Source organism: Heloderma suspectum, chromosome W (assembly GCF_057233095.1).
Source record: "Heloderma suspectum isolate Gila_16-S chromosome W, 16-S_ref, whole genome shotgun sequence".
NCBI classification, from domain to species: Eukaryota; Metazoa; Chordata; class Lepidosauria; order Squamata; family Helodermatidae; genus Heloderma; species Heloderma suspectum.
The window spans coordinates 1669104-1683283 of NC_139475.1; the positions used below are offsets into that span (position 1 = coordinate 1669104).

Here is a 14180-nt window from a genome sequence, read left to right on the forward strand (position 1 = left end):
GTGTGTGGTGGGGTCTCCTCCCTGGACAGACCCCATGTTTGGACAGTTCTGTCCAGCTGGTGACCGTGCTTGATCTCCAGAGGAATTCGGGCCTTCGATGTCCCTCCCGTGTTGCTTGGCTGATTCGGAGACACAAAAGGCGGCCTTGGATAAAATTTCGGCCTCTTCTCCCTCGCTCTGGCATCTCTTTTTCTGTTTATATTGTTCCGTTGGCTTGCTTTCTCCCCAGCCTGCCCCCGTCCACATCCCCGGGTACTCAAAGATTCGATTCCTTCATGCGTGGATAAACTTGACTTTATGGGACAAGTATCATTATTATTCTTTAAATGCTTCACTGTAAGAGGATCTGTACCCTCTGGCTGCTATTTTGGGGCCTGGAAAGAGCCTCCAGAGCAGTTTACCACAAAAATAAGTCAACGCTTATATCATTAATATCAAAAAATTAAGGGGAAAGATACAATTCAAACCAAGTGTAAGGTGGAATTAAAACTCAATAAACCAGATCGAGGGGAAGAAATTGTTGAGGGGCCATAGGTCAGTGGTGGGGCGCAAAGGCTTTCGATGCAGAGGGTCCCAGGTTCAATCCCCAGTTTCTTCAGGTAGGGCTGGAAAAAAAATGTACCTGAAGGCATGAAGAACCATTGTCTGTTACGGAGCTAGAAGGAGTATTGAGCTGACGCAGTGTAAGGCAACTTCCTTTGTTCCTATTTAAATTGGCCCTTTATTCAGAACGATGAGGACTAGCATCGTACTCTATTATTAAGCTAGAATCTGATTTTATCTTTAGGAGGAGGACCCATAGCTCAGGAGGAGAGCAATTGCTTTGCAGGCAGAAGGCCCTGGGTTCCGTCTTGAGGTAGGGTCAAGAGACACTCCTGCCTGAAACCATGGAGAGCCACGGCCACTCAGGGTACATCAGGGGTAAGTAAACATTTGGGCACGTTGGGAAATTTGAGAAATTGTCTGGGGCACCACCACAAAATGGCTGCCATGAGTGGGCATGGCTAGTCCCAAAGGGCACCTGCCCAGAGGCATTCATGGAAAATTAAGAACATACAGTCAGGGCCAGAAATATCGGAGCAAGGATAACTGTTTTGGCAGCTGGCCTCTGTACACCACCACATTGAGGTTGAACGGAAACACACCCAGATGGGAGCGAAGTCGGGACTCCCAGCTGTAATTCAAGGGGTTGGACAAAAGTGGGGCACTGACCATTCAGGACGGACAGCCAGTGGCCTACACACACACCCAGAGTTGGGGGCTCATAAGTAATGGAACAAATGGCTGACAAGCAGCTGCGTGGCCAGGTGTGGCCTGTTTCCTGGGTGTCCCATGACCCATCAAGCAGATAAAAGGCCTGGAGGTGGTTCTGCGTGTTACATTTGCATGTGGTAGCTGTTCACTGGAACTCCCAACATGAGGTCCAAAGAGGTGTCCGTGTGAGTGAAGGAGGCCATCCTGAGGCTGAGGAAACATCATAGACCCATCAGAGACATAGCAGAAACAGTGGGATTGGCCAACACAACAGTTTGGGACATCCTGAAAAAGAAGGAATGAACTGGCAAGCTCGGCAAAAGCAGAAGGCCTGGAAGGCCACGGGAGACAACTAAAGTGGATGACCGCAGAATGCTGCGCATGGTGCAGAGGAACCCTTTCACAACATCTAGCCAGGCCAAGAATGCTCTTGCAGGGGTAGGCATGTCATTGTCAACATCTACCGTCAAGAGACGGCGTTATGAATGTAAATACAGAGGCTTCACAACAAGGTGCAAACCACTGGTCACGCTCAAGGACAGACAGGCCAGATTAGCCTTCAAACACCTAAAAAAGCCTGCCCGGTTCTGGAATAAGAGTCTTTGGACTGACGAAACCAAGATTAACTTGTACCAGCACGATCGGAAGAGAAAAGTATGGAGAAGGAAAGGAACAGCTCATGATCCAAAGCATGCCACATCGTCTGTCAAACGTGGCGGAGGCAGTGTTACGGCACGGGCATGTAGGGCTGCCAATGGAGCCGCGTCACTGGTGTCTCTTGATGGCCTGACTGCTGATCAAAGCAGCAGGACGAATTCTGAAGTGTACAGGGCCATACTTTCTGCTCAGATTCGGCCGAATGCTGCCAAACTGATAGGACGCCGCTTCATATTGCAGATGGAGAACGACCCGAAACATACTGCAAAAGCTACCCAAGAGTTTCTCCAGGCAAAGAAGTGGGATGTTCTTCAGTGGCCACGCCAGTCACCTGATCTCAACCCAACAGAGCATGCTTTTCACTGACTGAAGACAAGACCGAAGGCAGAAGGACCCACAAACAAGCAGCAGCTGACGGCAGCTGCAGTAGGGCCTGGCAAAGCCTCTCGAGGGAGGAAACTCGGCACTTGGTCATGTCCGTGGGTTCCAGACTTCAGGCAGTCATTGACTGCAGCGGATTTCCATCCAGGTATTAAAGGCGACCCTTAAGTTTGAAATGATGTTGGTTTGTTCCATTACTTAGGAGCCCCCAACTCTGGGGGTGCGTGTAGGCCACTGGCTGTCCTTCCTGAATGGTCAGTGCCCCACTTTTGTCCAACCCCGTGAATTACAGCTGGGAGCCCTGACTTCGCTCCCATCTGGGTGTGTTTCCTTTCAGCTTCAATGTGGTGGTGTGCAGAGGCCAACTGCCAAAACAGTTATCCTTGCTCCGATATTTCTGGCCCTGACTGTACGAAGAGCCCCGCTGGATCAGACCTAGGGTCCATCTAGTCCAGTATTCTGTTCACACAGTGGCCAACCAGCTGTCAGCTGGGAACCCACAAGCAGGGCATGAGTGCAACAGCACCCTCCTGCCCATGTTCCCCAGCATACATAGGCTCACTGCCTCTGGTACTTGAGGCAGCACATAGCCACCAAGACTTGTAGCCACTGATAGCTTTTTCTTCCAGGAATTTGTCCAACCCCCTTTTACAGCCATCCAAAGTGAATTCCAGAGCTTGACTATGTGCTGTGTGAAGAACTCCGTCCTTTGGTCTGTCCTGAATCTCGCACCAATCAGCTTCATAGGATGACCCTGGGTTCTAGTATTCGGAGAGAGGGGAAAAATCGTCGCCCCATCCACATTCTCCACACTAGTAAGCCGCCTTGAGTTCCTTGCGAGAGGGAGAAAGGCGGGGTATAAATGCAATAAATAAAATAAATAAATAAAATTTTGTATACCTCTGTCAGGTCCTCCCTTCCCCTTCTTTTTTCCAAGCTAAACAAACGCAGCTGTTGCATCCTTTCCTTATAGGGGAATTGCTCCAGCCCTGAGACCACTTTAGTTGCCCGTTTAAGATGGCTGCAGCTAACTGGGTTGAGTATTTTGTGGTTATCCAGATGTTTTGGCCTACCACTCCCATCAGCCCTAGCCAGCAGAGGCAATGGTGAGGGATCATGGGAGTTGTAGGCCAAATGTCTGGAGGACCACAGGTTGCTGGTCGACAAGCAGAAGCGGATCGTTGTTGCCTTCCTGCTTATGAGATTCTCACTGGGGCATCTGACTGTTGGAAACTGGATGCTGGGTTAGGTGGACCCACCTTAGCCTGATCCAGGAAGACTCTTCCCCTGTATCATGCACTGAACGTTTGGTGCATAGAAACCATAGTCCCCGTTGAGCCCCTGCTTAACACCATCAGATTTCCTCACCACTCTTGTTCTGCAATCTCATGGGACAAACTGGCTGGGAATTATGGGACTTGGGAGTCGGACACATCTGGTTGCAGAAGGCTGTTCTATCAACAAGCAAAGCCTCCCCACCTGCGCCCCCAACATTACTTATATTAGCCACTTTGAATCACTTGCAGTGAACAAGCCTAAATAAATTTAAAATCAAGCTCAGCTTCCAGCACAAAGGAAGAGTGGAGCCAATTAAAAGGGAGGCCAGTGGAATATCTGCTGGTGAATGGTGAACGGTAGGGCACCTATAGAAACATAATGGGGTGGGGGGCATCCAGCTTTCACTCACCCATAACATCAACAGATTGCTTGCTGGGTGCTTCCAGACCGAGGGCTCCTACGGCCGCTAACCCAAAGGCATTGTGCTGCTATTTCATCTTTTCTTCCTTAATGCCCCTTTATGACCACAGCCGTGGGCAGTCATTCAAATCTCCCTAGCGTGGCTGTGCTTAACATAGCACCTCCAGTGGGAGGCAAAACCCTGATCTTGGCGGCGTCCCAAACGCATAGACTCAAACTTGCCAATCAATTCTAGTGGGGCCATTTTTTTTAAAGGACAGGGTATCAACTGTTAAAGGGCAACATATAAACAGTATATAAACTTTTAAAGGAGAGCATTTAAACATCCTCTTGGGGACAGGGAGGTGTGAGAAGCTATAGGGGGAACCATTCTCTAGTTTCCACGTGCGCTGCTGTGTAGAGGTGAGGGAGTTGCGAGATTATCGCCACTGAAGCAATGCACAGCAATGTGCTTGAGCATCCGGAATGCGCTGATGTTCTTCCCACTCCTCACAGCCACAGATGTTGCATCCCCCCCCAAAATTGCTGTCACTCAGCACAGAACACAGCAGTGCACGTGAGCATCAGGAATGCACGGATGTTCTTCTCACTCCACACTGCCAGAGTCCGAGGGGAGGCAAAGTCCCTCCCTGCTGACATCCAATCAGGAAAGGAGCTTCTTTTCGTGGAAGGAGGGGGGTTGCCGAGGGTCAAGGAGCCTGTGGTTTTCCAGGATACTCTTTCCGGGGGGGGGGGCGGTCTTGTGGCCCAGGTGCACAGTCCCACCCACTCACATGCACAGACCTCTGCCCTTTTGGCCTCTGAGGCCAAGTTAACGTTTGACCTTGCTGGGCCCTGGAACGCAAGAGACGGACGTGGATGGCGCCCAACGAAGGGAAGGCCCCACCCACCCAAGCAGTTGTGGAGGAACATCTGTTCAGATGAAGCCAAGCTGGGAGGGGACTTGCGGTGTGAATCTGCAACACAGCCAAACACGGGGAGGGGAGCTCAGCCAGGCCCCCCTATGCATGGGTGGGGGGGGTGGCAGAACAGCCAAGCTGTTGGCAAAACAAAGTGCAGCCTTTTCGAGGCCGTTGCCAAGCCGGAGAGCTCAACAAGTTTTCCTTCCTGGGCACGAAGGGTTCCTGGAAGACAGAGGTTGATGGCCGAGAGCAAAATCCTTCTTCCAGATGAGAGAAGTACATTGATCAGTCCGTTCCTGAGCCTTCCTAAGCTTACAGGGCGGCATTCACCCTGCTTGCAGCGCTTTTACCCAGGTTTCGTTCCTTTTGGAACGAGATCGCCCAGGGCTTATTGTCTTACTTACTTACTTACTTACTTATTAATTACTGTATTTTGATATCGCCTTTCCAAAACTGAGCCAGGTGGCTTACAAACGTTCGGGAACTCTAAAGCATAATCCCATAAAAATGTGGTGGCACATGAAAAACAACCGTAAAAAGCAGAACAACCATTTTAAAAGCCAGGTTAAAAGGACACATCTTGACTTGCTTTGGGAATGCAGGGAGAGCGGGCCATTGTTATTTTTTGCAATATTTGCATTTATTTCCATGGGAGGGAAAAATTGCAGCCTCCAGATGATTTGGCCTACAAATCCCTGTCAGCCCACGCTGCCAGTGATGCTGGCTAGGGCTGATGGGCACTGTAGTAGGCCAAAACTTCTGGAGCTCCACAAATTGCCCACCTTTACGCACATGGTAGCTGAGCAGCGGCAAAGGCACGGGGCTTAAATGCTCCAGCAAGTCTCCAGATCCTTGCAGAACCCCAAATGACCGGGTTAGAATTCATCACGGACTTTGATTCTATCACCAGAGGCTTGAATGTGATAAAGGGATTTTATCACACTACATATCGTGGTAGTGGTGGTGTTACCAGCATCAACTATACTAAAAATGAGCACAACGTGATTGTCACTCTCTGCATTCAATTTCCTCCCGAGCCCATGGTTTACAATTCTCCCAGGCCACCGCCGCCATATGTACCGTTATAAAAAACCTGAAACCCAGAGCCATGAGGACTAGGTCTGATTCACATGCTCAGCAAAATGTTTAAGTTACCTGGGTGGATCTGCAAGAAAGACCGTCATTTTAGTGCTGGGGGTGGGGGGAACACGCTTCAGAAACACAAGGCAAGAGGGAGGGAGGGAGGGTGTTGCTTGCTCACGGCCTCTTTGAGAAACTCAGACGGCTGGTTTTCCCACAGTATGTTTTGGGCCTGCCAAGAAGAGGGGCGGATGGAGGAATGTCAGAGTTTGACCGCTGCAGCCGTCTTCAGCTGCTCCTGCAATACCAGGTTGGAGGCAGCTTAAAAAAATCACACAGCTGAGCATTTGTCCTCCTCATGGCATGCAGAACACATCTTGCTGGGGATCAGGCCGGGAGACTGACCCAACAGCGGTGCTGCCAAATGTTTTTGGCTTGTTTGCTTCGACGGCTGGCACAGACCAGGGGTGTTTGTGTGCTGCCCCGAGAGGCCCTGAAAACAGAAACCGAAAAGGTTTGGAAGCGAAAGACACACACAGCTGCTAGGAAATGGCTCCGGTTGGAGGAAAGAAACAACCAAAGACCCTGGCAGGAGCTTTTTTTTATCTGACACTTGGGTGGAGAGAGAGTGCTGGAGTCAAGGTGGCTGAGAGGATGGTGTGACTTAACGGCGGACGCAGATATCCTGAGTTCAGATTTTAGCTTTGCCGTCCGCTGAGCAGGGAGTTTATTATATTTGGCAGTATGTGAATATTACAAATAAAATAATAAAGTAAATAAGCAAGTGCTTCTCTTTCAGCCCCCCACTCACACCGTGCTTGAATTACAAGGGGAACTGCCCCCCCCGCCCCGCCCTCTGGTACCAGTTTTAGCGCCTGTTGTTTTTAAGAAGGTAACAATGATTTGGCTAAAATTGGAGTGCGGGAGGCTTGGGCATTCTATGAAGGGACCATCCTACTTGCAGTAAAGATGCAGTAAAAAAAATAGTGTAGATGGACTCCAAGAACATCATGAGGGCTACAGTCTTTAAATATATATATATATATATATATGTGTGTGTGTGTGTATGTATATAGATATATACACATACATATTTCTAGAACGTTAAATGCTACACAAAAGCATGCGTATATCATGTCAACAAATTTGCAAAAATATAAAAATACAAAATTACATCAAGGATGCAATCCGATGTACGTTTAGACAGAGAGAAAACCCCCACAACCCCTGCTTGGAGTTGTAGGCCTTTTTTCCAGTCTAAACATACATAGGGCGAAGCAAGATCCCTGCAGCTGTTCTTTCTCTGGCCAGTATATGGGGGCAGCCTCCTGGGCTCTTAGTTCTTTGGCTGATGAACGAGGCCAGAGCCTGCAGTCCCAGGGAACGGTCATAGCTAACTGTGACAGCTAAATCCAGCCTCCACCATCCAAGACAGCCAACCTCTGTGTGCGAGATGTAGGGAGCAGGCTAGGCCTGTGGTCTTGCCACCCCAGTCATCGGGTCCCTGCATTTGGCCATCCACCACTGGAAACAGGATGCTGGGTTCAAGATGGATCTGCCTTTAAGTGACCCAGCAGGGCCCTTCTGAGACGCTTGTACCACCCTGGGAGATAAGGCAAAGATCCTTTAAAAACTTTAAAAAAACCACCGCCACCCAGAGGACCGATTTTGCTCACAATTTGGCGGAGAGTGCAGGGGCAGAAAGGGTGTGCTGAAAGGTTCGGGACCCTTTGTGTGGGCGCCATTCTCTGAAGAATGATAAGGGGGGATGCTGTGCCCACTGAAGGCTGGTGGCTCTGGCATCAGGGGGTGTGGTGTGAATCCGCTCCGGGTTTCAGCTGGAACCAGTCAGAACTATAAAGGAGCTATCCAAGCACCTTGGAGAGCTCCTTTGGAGTTCCGACTGCTTCCGACTGAACCGCAGAGCGGATTCACAGCCCCCTGATGCTGGAGGCACCAGCCCCCACTGGCTGTGGTCCAGGCCGGAAAGCCAGACCAGAGCAAAAAGAAGAGGCTTAAAAGAGTGGCCTCCTCCATCACCCCCCCCCCCAGCCTTTTCATCCTGCGCTCAAATCAAGCTTGACCTCCCTCCACAAAGCCCCTGGCCCCAATTTGAATCTGAAAGGGGGTCTCCGGGAGACAGCGCTGACCTTCAACCTGTGGGTCAAGCCCTCCAATGCGGCTGTCACCGGGGGCCAAGACACGTTCCCCTGGGAAACCTTCTGTGGCGGGGAGGGAGGTGTGAGGGGAAAGAAGTCTTGGGGGTGACCCACAAGCCGTGGAGCCGGGCCAAGCGGCCGGAGGTGCCCTGCCAACCGGGGGTGTCTGTGTGCGAGAAAGTCCCTTGGGGAGGCAGGCTTAGGGAAAGAGATAATGAAGGAGGGAGGGTAGACAGACAGGCTGACCAACCGTCAGAAAGATCGCCAGGCCGATCAATACTTGTGCAAATGGCTAGATAATGTCTGTGGAAGGAAGGAAGGAGACAAAACAGGAATAGATAAATGAAAGAAGAAAAGAAGGAGAAAGGGAGGGAGGAGACATAGGAGGGGCAGATAAATGACAGAAGTAAAGAAAGGGGAGGGAGGGGGGAGAGAGAGGGAAGGAAGGAAGGAAGGAAGGAAGGAAGGAGACAAAACAGGAATAGATAAATGAAAGAAGAAAAGGAGAAAGGGAGGGAGGGAGGAGACATAGGAGGGGCAGATAAATGACAGAAGTAAAGAAGGGGGAGGGAGGGGGAGAGAGAGGGAAGGAAGGAGACAAAACAGGAATAGATAAATGAAAGAAGAAAAGGAGAAAGGGAGGGAGGGAGGAGACATAGGAGGGGCAGATAAATGACAGAAGTAAAGAAGGGGGAGGGAGGGGGGAGAGAGAGGGAAGGAAGGAAGGAAGGAGACAAAACAGGAATAGATAAATGAAAGAAGAAAAGAAGGAGGGAGGGAGGAGACATAGGAGGGGCAGATAAATGACAGAAGTAAAGAAGGGGGAGGGAGGGGGGAGAGAGAGGGAAGGAAGGAAGGAGACAAAACAGGAATAGATAAATGAAAGAAGAAAAGAAGGAGGAAGAGAGGGAGGAGACATAGGAGGGGCAGATAAATGACAGAAGTAAAGAAGGGGGAGAGAGAGGGAAGGAAGGAAGGAGACAAAACAGGAATAGATAAATGAAAGAAGAAAAGAAGGAGAAAGGGAGGGAGGGAGGAGACATAGGAGGGGCAGATAAATGACAGAAGTAAAGAAGGGGGAGGGAGGGGGGAGAGAGAGGGAAGGAAGGAAGGAAAGAAAGGGAAAAAACAGAAAGGAAGGTAGCAAGGAAAACAAGAGTGAATGGTGACACTTGAGGAAAATGAGGGTTTGGGTTCACAGGGATTAAAGGGTAGTTGTTTGTTTTTATATTTCAATTATATTCCCGCCTTGTATTTATTTGTATTTATTCCTACTTAACTTTTATAGGTAACCTTATATTTGAAAACGCCATCAGGGCGCTATACAACAATTTAAAACAACGAACCCTTAACACAACACAAACAAGAACATCAAAAACCGTAAAACAACAAAACAAAACATTAGAGCATCTACATGTTTTAAAAGACTAAAGAGAAAAGATGCGTCAAGAGGCTGTGTGGGTAACAGTAGTAGGTTGTTTCCTTTGTATTAGTGTTTCCCCCAGGGGGTCACCACTTGCTTCTTGCGCCTCTTCCATTTTAGACTTGCAACAGCCCTGCAATGTAGGTTGGACCCAGAGAGGGTCCAAGGTCACTCAACTGACCTTGGTGGTGGCGTGGAGATTTGAACCAGGATCTCCCCAATCCTAATCTGACACTCTAACCCAGCTTTCCCCTACCTGGTGTTCTCCAGATGTGCTGGACTGCACACACACACACACACACACCCCTGCCAGGAAGCCATTTGCTCAGCACTTGGCTGGCTTTCAGGTACAGCATCATGGTTACAAGCAGCTGAGTTCAGGAACCTGCCAGGTGGCCCTAGGAAAGCTGGAGTCTCAGTCTTTCCATCTATGATATGAGAATAATAATACTGCACTACCCGGCAAGGCTGTTGTACAGATCACAATAATGTATCGTGAGTGCTGGGCTGCTGGCTTGCGCTTTGGAAAGGGACAGATGAATAAAATGAGAGCTTTGCACCGTCCACCTCAGTTCTCCATTGGCATCTATCTGTGTCAGTTAAAACAAGGTCCTCTTTTTGAAGGACGGGTGGGGGGGTGATTCCATGGCTGCCCTGTTCGGAGGCAGAGAACCCAAATGTAAGGTCCCGAAAATTTCTCGGCCCTCCCCGCTATGTGCCCCTTCCCTGGGATCATCTATTGAGACCATCTGAAATACAGCTGGGTTTCAGGAAAAGCTGGATGATCTTAACCCGGATGAAAGGCGTGTTTCCAGTTCAGCCTTGGCTGTTAAATTCAGAGCCTGAACTAGGTGCTCATAACTGAAACCGGTTTCATTTATGAGGTTATATACCATTTCCTGGCATGGTTCCTAACACAGGCCTACAGCAGACTGAGAGATGAGAAGGGGCAGGGGGTGTCTGGAGACATAAAGGGCAGTGCCCCAATAATTCACCTCGATACATCGAAATGTGGGAGACAAAAAGTCACCGGCAGCCTCCAGCTTTCTTGGACGCCTTGCATGGCATGAGAATGACACCGACACGCCTCTTTTGCTGGTGCCAGAAGGTGAACCAAGAGTTAAGCCCTGCTGGCATTTTCTGCCTTTCCCTTTGCTCAGAAAGGAATTGGACGCACTGGGAGAGAGGCTTCAGAAATGAGTGCCAATCCACCATCCCGGCACACCCCTCTCCCTGTGTCCTTTCCTCGGACTGGCGAGCCTGGGGAGGGGGCGAGTGGTTTAAGCACATACACCCCATGACGTGCGCATGACATACACGGCCTTCATCGCACACGCTCGCCTGCCCACATTTCCATCTGAAAGCCACGCCAACCTCGGACGGGCTGCCCTTTGACACTTGGACCCTGGCAGGCAACAATGGAAAACTTCAAAGCATGTTTGGAGGAAGGAAAATTAATCGCTTTTTGTCGCGGGTCAGTTGCCCCCGAAGATGAATACTAAAGGAAAGAAGCGTTAGGCCAACAAGACTCTTATCCCCTTGTCAGATCCCATCCAAACATTGAGAACAGGATGGATGGTGGTTATATATTTGTTCTGTTTTGGCTTTTGTGCTGTGTTTATCCAAGTATTCCTCAACTTAATTTTTCTTTCCTTCCTGTTCCCACACATTACTTTCCCCCAAATGCACCCCGGTTCAGCCTCCTGGGGTGACCGCAAAGGTTTCTAACTGCTTGGGAAATTTTGCAAGGGAAAGGAAGGCTTGCAAAAAGAAATAAAAGCTGGATCCATACAGGCACAGAGGGACATTTCCAGGCAGGCCAATTGGAAACAAACCTTTGACGTTTCTTCCAGGCGGCCAGATCCTGTGCCACTGCTTGCTCCCCACTGTCATTGGGATTTTCTCCCAGGACAGTGGGCATCGAATTAACAACCTCATCTTGAATCGTGGCCCAGGTTTCAAGCCATCTGAAGTTTGGGAACTTTTGAAGACAGCCGAACAGGGCAAAGCAATTCATGACTACTCAGAAATCAGACCAGTTGAATTCAGTGGGGTTTACTCCCAGGTAGGTAGGTACAGCAGCTTTCCCCAACCTGGAAAGGTTGTCCTCCAGATGTTTCAGATTACAACCCCCAGGCTAGCTGGGGATTATGGGAGTTAGTCCAACACACATAGATGGCGCCAGATGGGGGGAAACCTTAACCCTTGATTTTACCCCTCAGTATGAAACCTCAACTTTGCTTCGTCATACACAGACGAAACTGGCAGCCCTGCTTCGTTCAATGTGCAAAAATGCAAATCTATGCAAATCCGCCCTCCTTGCAAAAGCATCTGTTCCGGTGTTGCTCGTTAATGCCATTTCCTAGGATCAATTAGGCGGGTAATATTCTCGGTGTGCCAGATATTATGAGGGCTTCCTCATTATTCGCTAGAACTTCATTCTGCCAAAGCCCCCAAGGACCTAAAATGGAGTACATCAAAATGGACACCCTTGGTCTGGCCTTTCCCAGGGAGCGCGGCAGGGTGGGGGCGCGAAGAATGGGACAGAGTTGCCGAGGCAATTTAGGGCGCTATTCTGCGGTCCCTGGGAGGGTGTTTGTGGGGTCAAATAGGGCATTGTCCATGTCCCTCCATGGGTAGACATGGAAAGCTGCTCCAGAGTGATGCTGGAGAGTTCCCCCAACATACTCCCATTTTGCCGTTACTGCCATTGGAGCCGCCACATCAGGAAAAGCTCCCTAATGGTCAAAGCAGTCAGACAATGGAACCCACTGCCGAGGTATGTCAGGGAAGCTGGAAACTGGATTCCTGCACAGAACAGGGGGTTGGCCGCAATGGCTGAATCGGCCCCTTCCAGCTCTAGGATTCTATGGTCAAGCATAGCTAGGGAAGGAAGTCCAGACCTAGCCAGCCTCCCTTCAGACCGCTTGCTCAGCTCGACATCTTTGTCATAAAGACAAAGGCTTGCCCAGGAGAGAGCCGCCGAGACCAACTTATTGACTTCTTTAATGAGGTGGCGGGCGGCTCGTGGCATGACGAACGACAACGGAATGCTAGGAGTAGACGGATGCTTCGATGGGGCTTGACTGAGCTGGATGGAGGCTGCCTTCTGACCCTTTTGTTCCTTTTGAAATCAGCCCTTTACTCAGAACCATGAGGGCTAGAACCTTAATTTATTTTTAGTGAATGGACCAATGTATTTTATAAAGGACCATAGAAGCCCCATGTCAGAAAGCCTGGAGAAGTCAGTGTGGGCCAGTCAGTGCGGGCAGTACTGTGCGAGGTGAACCAAAGGCAGTTTCTTCTGTTCCTATTTAAGTCAGCCCTTCATAATATAAATAGTAAATGAATCATACAAAATGATGAGGACTGGAATCTTACATTATTGTTAGCAGGAGGAATACAGCTCAGCGGTGCCGTTACTAGGAGGGAAACTGCTGTGAATCGCCCACGAGCCATGTTCGTCTCCATAAGGAAAGACAGCAGCGAAGAGACACATTTTTCAAGGCCTTCTCAAAGGCCTGTATGAAAGAGGCCAAGGATAAATCAGCCAGAAGGGAGTTCCAGAACTGTGGGGCTACCACTGAGAAGGCCCGGTCTTTTGTGCTCGCCAGCCCAACCCATTTTACCATCAAGCACTTGAGCCTCTAAACCATATTACTCACATTAACTTCATGCAACGAATCAGGAAACCATTATCCTGGGTAGGTGACACATGCACACACAAAAGCAACCACTGCCAATGATGATCCAGCAGAGGCAGCTTCATGCCCTTTATTCAGAACATGAGGATGGGATCTTATTTTTAGGGGAAGGACCATAACTCAGTGGCAGTTCACATGAGCTTTGCACCCAGAAGGTCACAGGTTCGATTCCCAGCTTCTCCGGGTGGGGCTGGAAAAACTCCTGCCTGAAACGCCGGAGAGCCGCTGCTGCCAGTCAGTGTCAGCAGTACTGGGCTAAATGGACCAAGAACCTGACTCCGTATAAGGCAGCTTCCGATGTTCCTATGCTGCCAGTTATAAATGTTACTGAGCTAGTTTACAGGGTGCACGTATGATCCTATGCAGAGTTACTTGGGAGTTTGCCCCACTGAACTCCACGGTGGTGGTTTCAGACTGCATTGGTTCAACTTGTAAACATGTCGTGTTTTAATCCAAGAACTCCAGCCAGCTGAAACGTAGCCTTCAGCATTGACGGAGAAATGCAAACCATTTCTCGGAAGGTGGCAACAAGGAAGAAGGACGTCTCGGTGGCGACCCCCCAATTCAAGAATGATTTCCCTGATGAGGCCCACTTGGCACTAATGTTATCTTTTCGGCACCAGGGTAAGACCTTCCTCTTCTCTCCAGTATTGGGCAACATATGATTAGGTCTTAATCAGGTCCTGGGTTTTTTTTTAATTGTTGATTGTTTAAAATTGTTTTATGAACTAATTTATTGTGGTGAGAAGTAGTAAAGAAAAATTCCCAGCGGCCTATAGATCCCACCTTTATCTTGGTTTATAACGTTAAGGGGAAAATATACATATATGTTACATGTACTACCCTCTGTCAATAGATTTAAATCCAATGTGCTCCTTTTCATTTTTCTCTTTCTGTTGGTTTGTTCAAGCTTGTTTTGGAA

At 49.3% G+C, this 14180-nt stretch overlaps 1 long non-coding RNA gene across 1 annotated transcript; it reads left to right on the plus strand.

The window, feature by feature from the left end:
* LOC146333920 (uncharacterized) lies at nt 1–6729 on the plus strand. The gene is made up of 3 exons (XR_014786422.1): nt 1–683; nt 788–921; nt 6193–6729. It is a non-coding gene; the product is annotated as an uncharacterized LOC146333920 (long non-coding RNA).
* The last annotated feature ends 7451 nt before the right edge of the window (nt 6730–14180 follow it).